Below are 14,426 nucleotides of genomic sequence, written 5' to 3' on the forward strand. Positions count from 1 at the left end.
AATGATGATGAAAGAAATTCAGAGATTTTAATAGGATGACATAATGTGATAATGGCACTTGCATGTTCAAATTAACTACCGCTGTCACGTTTATATGTTTGATCTGCCATATATCAGTATCTCCTATCTACAGACTACTTGTTTATGCATTTTTTTAATACTTTTTTTTGTGTGTGTGTGAAAAAACTTTCTCCAGATGTTGGTATTTTTTTCAAGCGTTTATACCACTGATTTCAGTAGCATGCCAAAATCCAATCTTTTTCAGACTTCCTTTTCTATAAATGAAGAAAAATGCTTTATCAGCTTCTTGAAAATTTTCTTACATCTGCATAAAACTTTTTTCTGTTTAATTCCTTCTGAGAGAACGTGACCTGAATCTGCACAACGACAATCTGTTTCAGTTTGCCTTCCTTATGCTTTAGGTTTGAGATATAGTGTTCTGAAGATGTTTGGTAGACTGGATCATACCTCCAACCAGTGATTATACCGACTGGTCTTGTTTGGCCATCTCCTCACACCGTCCAATCTCCTGTCCTCAAGGTTACTTATTGTTTGTACTTTCCTAATGAGATCATCATGTGGAATTCGTGTTCTGGCTTATAATATTTTTTTGATTCAAACTGGTTTTTCATTCCGTATGTTAGACTCAGAAAATCAAATTATTCTCAAGCAAGCTTCTAAACGATCTTCTGTGACCTGAATTTTCATAGATCTCCTTTTGGGTTGAGAAACCCATGTGCTGAACTCTTACTGTCAAGGGAAATTAAATTCATATGAGTATATTGAAGTTTGTTTTATTTTATATCTTTTTGAGCACAGAATCGGCCTGGCAGTTTATTAATTCTTTTCTCACCTCTTCATCAAATCCACTGTGTTGAAGTGCAAGATTTTGACTGTAGGATCTTAAAGAAATGTATGTGCAGAATAAAGAAGCTTTGACATTTTTTGTGGAGGTCCTATGACCTTATTTGTCTCTGCAGTGTATTCTGTCTGACAGCAAACACAGTGGCTAATCCATCAGGTTCATGACCAAATTTTATCCAAACACAAATAACATGTTTTCTCCACAGGAATATCATTGGGTTTAGTTAGCTTTGTAGCTTTAAAAAATGTGAAATTGTAAAATATCAAGAATTATAATACATAATGTTGTGGGAAGCACTGTATAATATAACTTCTGGAATGGCATAAAAATTACAGATTAATAATACTTCCTCACTTTTAAGAGATATTATTCTTACGTTAACATAGTTTTAAAGACATACTCCGTTGTGTACCTGTATAGATCCTTGTGGACACTGTCTGATAGTCTTCTCCCTCAAAACTCAACGGAAGAAAAATGAGCAGTTCTGCTGAGAGTGATAGGAAGAGAGACAACACTTCAATTTGCTATCAGTTATAATCCTTTACTGGATGGTTTAATTAAACATTAAACACTAAAAAAAAAAAAAGTCAAGGAAATTATTTCCTTAAGTAGGACCTTTCAAAATTAATGTTATTTCAAAACCAATTCATTTTCTTGCCTGATGTTTATAGCTTAAATGCAGATCGACAAATTTGACCCTTTTAGAAAGATTGCTATAATTTAGTGTCATTAACTATTTTCAGCATGATATTAATTAGAATATGCAAGTTAGCTGAGCATTTTAGAGATTAAATTCATTTGACGGGGCTGTATTGATAACAAGTAATACTGATGTAATACTTGTTTCTTAAGGAGAGCCTGTTTATTGTGTAAAGAAATCTTGATAGGAGTAGCTCTTGATATCTGCAGCTATGTCATAATTTGTGTCAGAGCATTTCAAAAAACTGAATATTGGAAGCCAAGAAAAATCTGTGAGAGGTAATGCTAATGTAGACTCTTTTTGGTCACTTCCAAATCTCTACTCTTCCTTGGAAGGAAAAGAGATTTTTACCAACATTTCTTTAAATTACGTGGGTTGGTACTAACCAGCTGCTAGAGTGACCCTCTGAGGATTATAGGCAGAACTTTTGTTTTTTTCAGGACAGGTGACATAGGAAAGTGGTATTTATCTGCTTTTGCCACTTTTCTGTTACACTAAGTGCAGCTTGGTTTCTCCCCATCTCAGTAGAGCTAGATAATTATACCATCTAGTGATCAGAGGGTGCATTTAGCTGGACTGAAATTAGGTGTCTCCTACTGTGACTCGTCCTGCTCTAGAAGCCAAAAGTATTTTAATTTAGCACTGGCTGTACTTGCATTAATATGGGAGAAGCATGACGAATTCTTACTATCAAGAGAGTAAAGTTTGACATTTAAATTACGCTTTTTAAGATTCTGAAAAATTGTTAGATATGGTGGCTTAGTAATCACTGGAACTTGGGCTTCATGCAGGTGTCTGAATTCTTTATCCGATCTTTATTAAATCAGTAGGAAAAGTTCCATTACTTAATATGCTGAAAGGTTGCTGAGAAGTGACCGTGTTTGACGGTTTTTTTTGAACCTCTGCTCTTTCAGAGTACAAACCTCCATAGGTATGCTTGGGCATGTGGGGAAAAGTGCTTACAACTGTGCAGTTTAACTTAATCCTGTGAATAGTGAATCTTATTTTAGCCAGTACAAATAGATGCTGTGTATAAATAGTCATTCACAGGGTGTAAGTGGTTTTTGGGATTAGAATTTTACTTTAGTATATTTGTTAATACTTAAGGACAACTGATTTGATAGTACTTTAGACCTTTAAAAATGCTTTTGTAGTCAGCAAAGCTCCGACAGGATTTTTGAAGTAAGCTTTATGTAGTTTGCTTTTGTCTTCATTTGCATTTATACACTTCTCAGCAACAGCTCAGCTGTGCCTGGCACTGACACTGTCTTGAGCTGATTTCCATTTCTTAGTATAGAAAATATTAAAGGTTTGACAGAATTGTAAAAGTCATTAATACCAAAACTAACATCTGGCAGTTCTTAGAGCAGAAACATGCATAATTTCTAGTTCTGTCACTGTAATGCACTTTGTTGGAGAGAAAATGCTTTAAAGGGCAACAAAATGGTAGAGATGTACAAGCAAACAGAAGCAATATGGCTAAATGAATGTCATCATAGTGTAGATCATGATTTTCATAGTAGGCACTATTTACATATTAGGGAAAAGTATTTTTCACAAAACACTGAAATTTATAATAATGTCCAATACATCTTCAGAGTTTTTTAAAAATGATGCATTTTGGTAAGTCTATATTGATAAGTGCATTATTATCTTGAAAATTTTCAGTTGTCTGTCAGACCTAGAAACAATAAACTTCATTGTGTCAATTTCAGTATTTTTTTTGACTTAGGTTTTTAAAACGTATATATTCAGACTTAAAAAAAAAAAACTTGAAAATTATACGAAGAGGAGAGTTTTATATAATTATTTTTTTTTAAAGACTTTTTACAGTAACGTGTTGCTTGGATGACATTTTCCATTCTTAGTTTCTGCCCACAACTTAAATATTGTTTTTAAGAAATGGCAAAAGACTCTCACCTGGTTTTTAAGTTGTGTAAGAATGACGTAAATAGGATTACCATTTTAAAGGAATGATATTTTTAATATTTTTTGGATAACTTCAGAAATAGATGAACGTTAGCTCTTCAAAGCTTTTTGGTTGGACAGACTTAACTCTACTAATTGCTTGACTAACTGTATTCTGGGATTCTAACTGTTGCTGTTTTTTAATCAATGGTTATCTAAAGGAAAATGAATGAGCAATTTGTGAGCATGGGTGATAATAAATCAGACATAATCCTGTGCCTTAATTTTTCTTAGGGGAGCTCTGGAGGCTCTCCAGTTTGTTTGTAGGACCACTGCATATTTAACACTTCTTCACTGGTAAATTTTCACATCTGAGGCATCTATAAGCATTCATCTTGGTCCAAGGGCTGGCTTTTTAAGCACTGAAAAGTCCAAGGAGTCAGTTCTTTGGTCAGCAAGTTTCTAAACTGTGGCAAATGTAGAAGGCTTAATTGAAGTAAGTCTTTTCATTTAAAAAAGAAGTTATAAATGTTTGTAGACTCCCAGATTATACCTCTGCTCTACTGAGTTGTGCATCACTGATGACAAGTGTAAGTTGTATTCCTACAGTCTGAAGATGAGGGAGGAGGGAGGGGAAGAAGCACAGTGCATATTTTCACAAGGAATGATTGTCTTGCAGAGGCTTGCAGACGTAAAGCCTGCTGACAGCTCTGGCTGGGTAAATTTGGAGTGTTTCTTGAATATCAGGTACTCCATCAAAATGGAGTACAAATAAGTAACGCATATGGAAAAACCTCTTTCTTTTTCATTAATGTTACCTGGCCAATTTTTTTAATTCTCATGTGGAGTATTTAGTAATGTATATTTAACAATTAAAAAATTTACCAGTTTAGGAGATACTAAAGCAAAAGCACAATGACTAAACAAGGCAGGATGCATCTAATGTAATTACATACTTCAAAGTAAGATAACTTTTTACTGTTGTGATTGTAAATCTTTCAAGGTAACATTAATGAAGCCATGCTGTAACTATGATGTGCATTTTTTTTCTTACGAAATAGGTGAATTGCCAGGAGCAGGTGGAGTTAATGGAACACGGAGTTTCAAATATTAAAATACAGTAGCAGCAGACAGACAACTTTCAGGGTCCCACAGTGGGATTTAAACACGCTTTTAGTCAAGCAAATGCTTGTGTTGTCAATGGCAAGAGTATTTTCAGTATATGACTTTTTGACTTTTTTTTTGTAGAATCTGAGTCTGAGGGGTAAATATGAGTTAAATTTAAGTTAGAATACATTATGAGAAAGTATAACTATGTAAAGGTCTATTTTTATCACCCATATTCACCCTTACCCATTATGTTTTAAATATATGCTTCTGTCTTGGGTTGGGTCAGTTGACTTTTATCCAATAGGTAAACTCTTGAAAAATATTTTCTTACGTCCTAGTATTTCTTTGAATTGCTATTTGTATTGAGTACGTGTGGCAAAGTTTTGGTAGCAGGGGTTAGGGGCTGCAAGAGTGGCCCCTGTGACCAGGAGCTGCCCTGTGCCAGACATAGCTGGTTCTAGGCAGCACCTCGATGGACCTGCTGTAGGACACATCTCAGCCCACCCACCAATTTGGTGGAGTATTTGTGAAAACATTTACAAAAGGGCATAAAACCTTAGACAGAGGAGGAGGGAACTAAAAGTGATCACCAGCAGAGCGAACAGCAAGGTCAAAGAAGGAGGAGGTAATCCAGCTATCAGAGCAGATATTCTCCTAAAACCTGTAGAGGACCCACGCTGGAGCAGATGGTTATTTTGGAAAGACAGCAGCCTGTGAAGTGCCCATATTACAGCAGATTTTTGCTGATGGGAGCTGTGTCCCATGGAAAGCCCGCACTGGGGCAGATTTCCTGAATGACTGCGACCTTCAGGGAAACCGCGCTAGAGCAGAGGAAAACTCTGAGAAGGAGCAACGGAGAGATGCTGCTATGTACTGACAGCAGCCCCTGTCCTCAGCCGTCCCTGAACCTCTTCAGGGGGGTAGAAGAATCTGGAATGAAGGAGTGAAGCTGAGCCTTGCAAAGGGGGCTAGGAAAGGTGTTTTAATATTTGTCTTTTTGTTTCTCACTACCTGAAGCTGCATCAGAGAGGTTCAGGCTGGGTGTTTGGAAAAGGTTCTTCACCGAGAAGCACTGGGACAGGTTCCCCAGGGCAGTGGTCACAGCACCGGGCCTAACGGAGTGCAAGAAGCATTTGGACAACTCTCTCAGACGTGCGGTCTGATATTTGGGTGCTCCTGTGTGGAGCCAAGAGTTAGACTCCTGGGTCCCTTCCAACTGAGGATGTTCTATGGTTCTGTGATCCTATGAATCTATTTGACATTTTGTCTAATTGACAATAATTTAAAGTAATTTTTTTTCCCCAGGTTGAGTCTGTTTTGCCCATTATGGTAACTGATTAGTGATCGCACTGTCTTTATCCTATCCCATCCTATTTTCTCCCCGTTGTCCCACTTAGGGGTGGGGAGAATGAGTGAGCAGGTGGGTGGGAGTTTGGCTATTAGCAAAATTTAATGTACAACATTCTAGTAGAAAACAAGATTTAAATCAACAGTGTTACTGCTTTGTTACAGGCAGGCTAAAACTTTCCCTGTCTTGTTTTAATGGTGACAGCAGTGCTGTATGAATATTGTAATGGTAACCATGTGTTGTTATGTGGACATTAATGGGTGATCTCATGGATAATTAAGAAAACTTAGAAATTCCCTGTTAAATTGGAGGAAATAAGCTGCTTCGTGAAATCAGTTTCTCCTTGAGATCTTATAATCCTGCAACACAACTGATTGCTATTAAAGAAATCCAGTTAGTAAGTCTCTGAGATACAACATCAGGCTGAAATTTTCGAGGTTGCTTAAGGGAACTAGGTGCCCATGGAAATATGATTCTCTTCTGTTACTTTTGAAATCCCATTGCTACTGATCCTATTTTTTTTCTTTTTCCCTGCTGATCACACTTTGACCAAATCCCTCATGAAAATTAGAAATAAACAAATTTCTTTTGTGTTAATATTAAGTGATTCTAGTATCTAAAGCTTTCCTATATTTGAAGAGATCCACTAAGGAAGGAAGAGGTATCTCAGCTTTAAGCTAGGTGTTATTAATGATATTTCTCATACTTAAGCCAAAATAAAGGTTTTGCATATGCATATTTCCTTGTAATGGATGTCCTTTTCTGTGGTAAAACAACAACACTGCTGTTAAATACCTTTCTATGCGTCCCTGGGGTTATTTATATTAAACAGAAGCAAGCATTTATATATTTGTGGAACACTTTAGTTCAGTGTTTTGTTGAAGTATTTCTTTATGTTCTTGGGGAGGAATTAAAGGTATTCTGGATTACCTGTAAATCAGTTCGTGATCAGTTCTGTTCGGGGTTCCTGTTTCTTTATTAAAATATGGATGAAATTGCTTTCAAATATATGTCAGGTTGTTAAGAATTTACTTCAATAACCCATATAGAGACATTCAAGTTTTTTAGGTTAAAGACTGTAAATATATAAAGCATTCTTCTGTTTATACAAAAATAAAAATATTGTATTATAATTGATGGTTGGACTGGTTCAATGTTCTCATACATCCAAAATGCACAGTAACGCTTTATGGAAGAAAGAAACCATCCCAGTGATAGCACTGTTATTTTTGCCTAATTTGTTTTTCCACTGCTGATTATGATTCTATTTTTAGTTTTATTTTGAATCATTAAAATCTTGTAAGCAATACTTGCAGTTCTGTCACGTTTTGCTGTCTTACAGAATAAAAACAGTTTCTGAACTCTCACTAAATCTATAACTGATAGCAAACATGCTTAAGTAGTCCTAATTTTTTGTCTGATACATGTTCCCACCCATTCTAGTCTAGAAAATTTTGATGCTAACAATATAAACTAATCTAAGTATTATGTTTCATCTGAATGCTTCATTAAGACATGTTATTGTAAGTATATCAGTTTAATGAAAGGGTTAAAATATAAGAATGGTGTTTAAAAGCCATCAAACATTAACTTGTAAGTATATGTTTTTATGGCAGAGATGGTCAGAACAAAATATTCTTGCCTACTGCAGTGAATAAACTGCATAAATCAGTTTTCTGTACTTTAAAAAAAAGTATTGTAATATAAGCAGAGCTTACTAGACAAAGTAAAATCTTAGTAAAAATGCATAGTCCTAAAGAATAACATGCTGTTCTTTTCAAATTATAGGGAAATATTGTTGATATATAAGGATTTTATTATACTCAATATCTTCTAATTTATAACATTGTGTTTCATCATCTACTGAAATATCCTACCATATTGAAGAATTTTCTTATTCTGTCATCTTCCATAGCTTGTATGTACCATAAATGTACCATTATTTTTTTTTTCCCTGAGAAGGCTGAGGTCATGTTGTAAAACACATTGATATATTAGACACAGTTATTCAGACTTTGCTGTCTGTAAAATTAGTAAACTTGTGAAATTCCAAAGAAGAAAAATGTTTTGTTTTTTCACTTGCACCTTCTAAGTTAATTCTCTTACCTCAGAGACTGGACACTATTTCACATCCTGGGACTGGGTAGCTTTAGTTGTCAATTAAAGTATTGCTCTCTCTTCATTGCCATAGTAGTAATGTACAAACAGTAGTAATTGGTTTTCCTTCAAATTAAAGGAAAGGTAAATGATTATACAATAAATATTACTATTTATGAAATACTGTCTCATAAGTATGAGAACCTAATGGATCTTAAGGTTTGCAGATGGAGTGGAAAAGCTGCATGTGCATTATTAACCTGAGTCTGTGTAACTTAGAGTTAAAATGTTTCAGCTCCCACCTATGTTAAGTATTTTAAATAACAGGTGCATTATGACTATAAAGGAAGTGCTCTCAGTTGCAATATGATTCAGATATCTTCAAAATATATTTTCTCTTGAATTGCTGTAAATCACTCTGAATGCTAGTTGTAAACTCTGTCATTTTTTAACAGATGTAAGTGGAAATTGAGCTAGGCTGGCAGGAATGCATATGTACATCTCATGTCATTCTTTTGCTGCTATTCAAATTCAGAACAGTTGTGATACAGTCAAGCTAAAGAAAAAACAGCTCTGCACCGATATTTGGTTAAATATTTTTTGCATAAAAAAATGCTGGCGTGTACAGTTGCAGTTTGTATAGAATTTGTTGAATACTTCTGATTTGGATTTTTTTTAATTATATCAGGTACATCATTTTAAGGACAACATTTTTCATTTTATTATTACAGGTCAACTCAAAAGTTGATTTTCTATTCTCTTTAGCCATTTGATCTCTGTACAAGGCTTGCTTGATCTAAAGCTGTTCGATTTTAATAAATTCCTGGATTTGAGTATGTAGGACAGATATCTTTTTTGAAACGCAGAATATATGTTAACTCAGGCTAATGTAAATTTATGTTGCAGTAGCATAAAGAAGTTTTGCAGATGCAAAATCTTTTCGGTTCTGTAAGATAGAAAGTATGCACTATGAATTAGACAATCAACTCTTAATTACAGTTCACCAAAACCACTAACATCATGTTCTAATAACAGTCCTTCCTGGTATTGAGCATATAATGCCATAGCAATTTAGTAAAATGCTGAATTTGAAATAAGTTCCATACCTAAAATTTTAAACAAGCAGCATTTTCTTTACAGTTTGCTTAAATATGATTTATTGTGCTTTTTGTATGAGAGGAAGCACTGTGGTTATGCTATCACTTCTGTAGACTCAACTAGTTAGGATACTACCAACACCAAGCTCTGCATGTGCCCATAACTTGTCAGCATGCAAGACAGACAGTAGTTGTTAAATGTGGAATAATTTTGGATTAAATTATTTGAACTGCACTGCAAAATTTTTTTCATGAAACCTCATGAAACACTTTGTTATTTTATATATTATTGGGTAGTATGGAGGTGTTTAGAAAAAACATCTTATGTTCAAGTATAGAGATTTAGTTTTAATTTATTTTATTTATATGACAACAAAACAAGCGGTGCTCTTCTGGAGGATTACCATATTAACTACAACATCTGACCTTGTTTTCTTCAAACAAAACAGATCCATGCAAGCTATATGTAGTCTTTAATGTAAACAAATCTTGCATAAGCAAAAATTTCCAATTTATTGTCTCAGTTCAGATAAGATCATGTAGTATATTTCTGTTTGTACTATGAAGCATGATACCTCATCTGAGTACTTTGAACTATGGAGCAAAGGTGAAGAAGCTAAAGGACTTTTCATTAAATCTTACTTTTGCTGCAAAGTGTTTGAATAACGGAGTCAAATCACAAAACAGAACACTTTAGTAAGTCATTACTCCATATACAGCCCCATCCCAACCCTCACAGTGACTGGTTAGTAGCTCATTTATCTGTGTCTTAAAATGAGATAGACATAAGCATTCACTTTTAATTTAACTTCAACTTGATACATACATCAAGCAATTGTTGCTTTCCATAAATATGTAGATAGTTATATGACATGAGTTATATATATTTTTTTCAGGGTTTTCAAGGACCTGGATAATATGAAATGAAAAGTCAGTTTTGGAAGAAAGAAAACATAATACAGAAGGGAAATTAATTTTTGTGTGCTCCATTTCTTTCAGAATATCAAGTAAGTCATATGTGTTTTTCTTTCTTCATTCAGAAGTATTATAATAATCTGAATAGTAAAACAGTAAGATAACTGTCAAGAAATAATAATTGTAGTGTTCCATAACTGTTTTTAATTTCTTTGTATGTTTTTGCATTGTTTAGTCTAGCTGTTGATGTTGAGATCTGTATGAAAGTCCATCAGATATAGAAGTACTTATGGATCCAAATGTCTGTGTTTATGTATATACTTGAAAGTTCTCACATAAATAACCAGTTTGAATCTTGCTTTATTTCACATGCAATGCATGGAGAATTTCACAAACCTTTCAGTGGTTATAGACGTAATTAAGGTAATGATAGTACATAGGTGTGTGCTCTGAAGGCATGGTGACAGAAATAAGTGCAATCTTTGTGTAAAGATTTGTGTCTGGTGTAAACCAGTGTAAAACGTACAGTGTATACACTTACAATGGGTATTGTCTCATATTAAAAGGAGGTTTGCACTGAACCATACATAGGTCAGGTGCTGGACTTCATACGATATTTAAAAGTCGTTTACATATATCTATATCTATATATATATATAAGCTAATTTACATCTTTCAGTCATTTTCATGACTCTGTGACCAAATGTAAAAAATTATTTATTAAAATTATCATGAAATACCCAGCAAATGCAAGCTGGCAATACACATATAATGTAGTACAGTTTTGAACAAATCTTTGCTTCTCATTTCTCTTTCCCTGTTATTTCTCCAAAGGCCTATTTTTCTCCCATCTGTATTCATCTTCATTAGCATAAGATAGCTGCCCCAGTTTTTGGGACAAAACCTGATTTTGTTTCTATCAATTAGATTATCTTTCTGTTTTTTTCTTCTTACTCACTAATAATGTAATGTATTCTGAAATTATAGCTGAATAAGCATGTCTGGCTTTTCTTAAACACTTTTAGAAAGTTTCTGTTCAGAAAGTTACTGGTTGGGTTTATCAAGGCAGTTTTTTATTTTTCACACTTTATAGTCAGCTAAAATTTACTGTATTCTTTTTACTTTGTTTTTTCTTTTAAAATTCCAAAATAATCCATGTTCTATTTATGTTATATAGACCCATGTGATAGTTGTGTGGGAACCAGGCTTTGAATAGCTTGTAGCTCCTAAGCTTTAGCAGCTTTAAAGGTTTCATCCCCTCTACTTTATACTTCAGAAACATTTCTTTTCTGAAAATAATATTCATGGGGGGGGAAAAAAAGGCAGGATTGAATAAAATGAAACAGCCTAAAAACAAGGGTGCGTACCTATTTTTTTTTTTTAATTTATTTTTTTCAGTGATGGTGAGCACAACTAAATTTGATGTTTGCATTGGTAACTGGAGAGTGATTCCATGGAGGAATATTAGTTCAAGTGTTTTGAATAAGATTTGAAAAGTCATGTGGTTTAGGGATATAGTGGCCTTTAGTGGGACTTATCTAAACACAGTAATTTCAGCTGCCTGGGGACTGTGTTCCATACAAAGGATTATTCTCATGTGCCAAGGCCAACTAGCATGGCACAACTCATGCCCACACATGAGCTAAATTCTTTTCCCCTAAAATGTATTTACAATTAATTTACAATTCTTTCCCTCCTTATTTTTTACGTCTACTAGTCGGTTTGTGGTATTTAAGTATCAAAGTATAAAAAATTATTTTGCAATTTATGCAAATTGTATATGATATGCACTATGTATAGAAATAGCAATGATGAAAATCGCAAATAGAAGGCATAATATTTCAAAGGTAGCCATGGCTTTGAAAATATACCTGTAGCTATACCACTAATGCACAGGCTGATGGAATAAACATTTTGCATATCATCAGCTAGTCATATGGCTATCTGTTTGTGGGCATCTATACAAAATATTCTGTATAAACAAGTGGTGTCAATGCTTGCCCTTAATATGCAGTTCAAAATCACTCCTATGTGACCAGAAAGATTCAAGCTGGTAGCTGCCACAGTTTCTAAATTACATTCATAAAGAAAAAGAGTACTGTACTGATGTAAGCACTTTCTGGTTTTGTAGTTCCTGAATGTGCTGTAGGCTATCATTGGAATATTTTTTTTCCCTTGTGCTTCACTAGAGTTTTGTACATGTGAAATCAATCACACCAACTCCTGGCACGTATAATGAACCACACACAGCTCTCAAGTCCTTGAACAAAACATCAGGAATGAAAAAGATCCCATTTTGTCAAACTGCTCTTCGATTTGCTCAAGACTGCAGGCTGGTATATACACTAGGTTTGCAATTAATCCAAATACTGGCATTCAGGGCACATAACCTAGTATAAGTAAGACTGATATTCTAGGATGCCAGTAATTAATCTTGTAATTGAAATTACAGTAAACATGAAGTTAATTTGAAAGGAAAATAAGAATTAGAGAAAAAATATATATTGGATTCTGGCCACAGGGATGAAAATACGGTTCTCAACAACATTATTTTTGGTTTTTAGGAAATCTGAACACGTTATCTATCCAAACTAATTTATAATAGTATGTTTGGTTTACTTCGTTTATAGTATTCCTGACTAATGAAGAAGCAATATAAATGGCATCTGTTGTTGTTGCGTTTCTTCTTTTTTGGTATTTAGGGGTAGTATTAAATAAGGCTGTTTCTCCAAAATACAGCGCCTATAGTTATCTATAAACATAAAATACTAAAGATGCATTCTTTCCATGATTTTACTTAGGTCAATACATGAGTAATAACTTCTATTTTCACTTTGCTGGAAAGTTTGTGTCTCACACCAGTTTATTAGTGGTATGTGAATGAAAGGGCAAGTGGTAGAATGCATCTTGAAGAGGCACATTCATGTAAGCATGCTCCTTTGATGTTGGCACATGATCATGTAAAGTCAAAGGTACTTGATGGCACATCAATTCTTTTTGGTCATCAGATGTGACCAATCACTTTGAACAGACTTCTTGATGCCCTCTGTAGCTTTTTTTTTGCATTTGCTTCTCTTTGTTTTGTCCTCATGTCATGCCAGTCATTTGCAACTGGTTTCATTGAAGCTTGCTTTTCACAATTCTTGACATACATAGAAGTAATGCTTCTGTGGGCCAGTTGCCCAAGCCACCTAGATAAATGACATGTATCCTCCTAATATTTTATCTGCCACTCATTAATGTCCTGTGCTGGAAACAGAGAAATATGCAGAGATACCTTCTGAATGACACTGCAATGTCATCCTCAGAGTAATATGATATTAAAAAAATATTAAAATTAACAATAAAATTAAAACAGTATTAAAAACCGCATTCTTCCCTGATTTGGTGTCATTTTTGTGACTGCACCTGGACTCTGGCATCCCTTTCTGGTCTACCCCAGACAGGAAAGATACTGATGGGTGTGGAGTGGGCCCAGCCCAGGGCACATGAGGGAGTGAGGGGCCGGGGCACACGGCATACAAGGGCAGGCTGAGGGACCTCCTTTGGTCAGCACGAAGGAGAGAAGGCTCAGGGGTGGACCTGACAGCTGCCTGCAGCTGCCTGCTGGGAAGGAGTAGAGAAGATGAAGCCTGCGTCTTCTCTGAGGGGCTCTGTGGCAGAAACTATTTCTAGAGCTGTCAACTGGAATTTAGACTATATTTCAGGATTTCTAATCTGTGCCACTAATTTACCATTATAAACTGTATAATATTATCATGCTTTGTATTACTTGCCTGTCAAATGGGCATCTTCTGTTTTCTTTACCTCATTTTGGAGTAATCTTAGTTTTAGTTGTTTTACTATGAAGTTCTTTGTGATTCACAAAAGAAAATGTCTCGGCAGCATTGTAAAAGGCTGCGGAGGTATATATCAATCACATCAAAAATGACCACGATGAGACATTTCTTCTGTACCCTGTTATTGTTCAGGACAATTTATTGTGCTAATCTTAAATGATTTTGAATTAAGGAAGTACGCAAGTTCTGCTGTACGTATAGTTTGCAATAAGAGCAGTAGCTTTTTTTTTTTTTAAGAGGAAGTTCTTTTTGGGAAAATATGTAAGGTAAAGTATTATGAATAAGCTATTCTCCAGCAGAAAGATTCAGAAAATTTAACTTGTTTAGAATTCATCTCTTAAAAAAGAAAAATAGTTTTTTTCTGTGTGTTATATAGCACGATACATAAATGAGATGACAGAATCACAAAATGGTTTGTGTTGGAAGGGGCCCTTAAGGATCATCCAGTTCCAACCCCGTGCCATGAGCAGGGACACCTCCCACTAGACCACTTTGCCCAAAGCCCCGTCCAACCTGGCCTTAAACAATTCCATTGATGGGGCATCCA

The 14,426-nt window shown here is 34.8% G+C and overlaps 1 long non-coding RNA gene across 1 annotated transcript in view; it reads left to right on the top strand.

The window, feature by feature from the left end:
• LOC310899346 overlaps positions 1-14,426 on the top strand; it is a 79,886-nt gene that overhangs the window by 61,897 nt on the left and 3,563 nt on the right. Inside the window, exon 5 of the long non-coding RNA XR_014584217.1 lies at positions 10,022-10,132. This is a non-coding gene — a long non-coding RNA (uncharacterized lncRNA). The remainder of the gene's footprint in view (positions 1-10,021; positions 10,133-14,426) is intronic.

This window comes from Anser anser (assembly GCF_964211835.1).
Source record: "Anser anser genome assembly, chromosome: 4".
NCBI classification, from domain to species: Eukaryota; Metazoa; Chordata; class Aves; order Anseriformes; family Anatidae; genus Anser; species Anser anser.